The sequence below is a fragment of the Penaeus monodon genome, chromosome 36 (genome assembly GCF_015228065.2).
Source record: "Penaeus monodon isolate SGIC_2016 chromosome 36, NSTDA_Pmon_1, whole genome shotgun sequence".
In the NCBI taxonomy this organism is placed as follows: Eukaryota; Metazoa; Arthropoda; class Malacostraca; order Decapoda; family Penaeidae; genus Penaeus; species Penaeus monodon.
Genome location: NC_051421.1, coordinates 12,979,644 through 12,982,035, shown reverse-complemented (window position 1 = coordinate 12,982,035; position 2,392 = coordinate 12,979,644).

Genomic DNA, 2,392 nt, shown 5'->3' with positions numbered 1-2,392 from the left:
CTCTCTCTCTCTCTCTCTCTCTCTCTCTCACTCCCCTAGTCCCTCCCTCCCCCACTCACTCATTCACTCGCTCATACCATGTTACAAACCGCCGTAACATAACCCTGAAATGCATTTCCAATCCGTCTGGGGAACCGTAACATAACATGGATTTATCAATGGTCAAATACGAGTTGTAGCAGCAACAGCAACCATGCATTGGATTGCAAGCGCTTCACTTACATCTATTATGGAAGGAATCAAGTCATAGATTTTAAAAAAGACAGACCATCCTTATAAACATCTCACTGGAGTAAATATGAAGATTATGTGAACAAAGACAGATTAAACACATTTTTTTTATAGTTATAGTAATTATGGGGATGATACTAAGACAGACAATGGCCGTGAAATTTTCATAATAAAAACTGACAATAATGATAGTGATTATATCAGTAATAGCAGCGTCTCTAATAGTAAGAACAATATTATAACAACAGAAAGATTGATGATGATGATGATAATAATAACAATGATAATAATAATAATAATAATAATAATAATAATAATAATAATAATAATGGTAATAATAATAATAGTGATAGTAATAATGATAATAATATTAACAGTAATTATAATGATAGCTTATGATAATAATAATAATAATAATGATGATGATAATAATGATAATAGCGATAATAATAATCATGATGATAATGATAATGACGCTGATGATTATGGTAATAATGACAATGATGACGATAATAGTAATAACAAAATTAATGGTAATAATGCTAACAAATAATGATATTAGTAATGATAATCATAATGATGGTAATGATAATAATAATGATATTAGTAATCATATCAATAATAATGATAATGATAATAATTGTAATGACAATAATAACAATGATAGTAATAACACTAATAATAATGATGATGATAATGATAAAAATGATAATAAGGTTAATAATAAGAGTAATGAAAATGATATTGATAGTACAGTGACAATGATGATAATGTTAACAATAATGACGTTAATGACAGATGAAATTGTGATAAGTATAACAACAACAAAAATAACAGTATCGACGATAATACTTAAAGCAAGGATAAAATAATTACAATAACACCATTGATAAAAAAGATACTGATGATAAACATGATGATACACCCTTCACTGCTAATAAATGATAATGGTAATATAAATAATAACGAGAGCGATAACCATGAACATGATAATGACCCAATAAAGGAAACGATTAAATGAGCATGAGCAATAACAAAGCACTTGATTATAAGATAATTTTAAACCGAAACTAACAGCCAGTTTATACAAGGGATATAGAGAAGGGTCTTCGTATGCAGCAAAAGTGACAATCAACCCCAAGAGAACAGTAAAGGAAAGAAAATATCCAGGTGGCCAGGTAAGGGAAAATTCTCCTTACCTGTATAAGCAGTGTGGGGGGAACAGCAAACACTGCAAGGAAGGCACAAAGGTGTAATTAAAGGTCTCAGCGAGGTTCAACTCTTTGATGATAACTTTCAGCAACTTCGTCGTATTTCATTTACAAAATTGAATAGACATAAATGCTCATAACTGAACACTCACGTGCAAATACTACACACACACACACACACACACACACACACACACACACACACACACGCAAACACACACACACACACACACACACACACACACACACACACACACACACACACACACACACACACACACACACACACACACACACATGTGTGTATGTATATATATATATCTTCTTTTAACGGTAGGTTCATGTCTGAGCCGCCGTGGTCACAGCATGATACTTAATTGTAGTTTTCATGTTGTGATGCTCTAGGAGTGAGTACGTGGTAGGGTCCCCAGTTCCTTTCCACGGAGAGTGCCGGTGGTGCCTTTTAGGTAATAATTCTCTCTATTTATCCGGGCTTGGGACCAGCACTTGACTTGGGCTAGCTTGGCCACCCAGTGGCTAGGTAGGCAATCAAGGTGAAGTTCCTTGCCCAATGGAACAACGCGGCGGTCGGTGACTCGAACCCTCGAATTCAGATTGCCGTCGTGACAGTCTTGAGTCCGACGCTCTAACCATTCGGCCATCGCGGCCTTGACGATCATGGGCTTCCATGATTTTTTCTGAGCAATATAGAGCGGTGGTTTGCCATTGCCTTCCGCCTGGTGTTTTTTTTTTTTTTTTTTTTTTTTTTTTTTTTTTTTTTTTTTTTTTTTTTTTTTTTTTCGAGTCACCATCTCTATTTACCCGGCACTGATATATATATATATATATAATATATATATATATATATATATATATATATATATATATATATATATATATATATATATGTATATATATATATATATATATATATATATATATATATATAT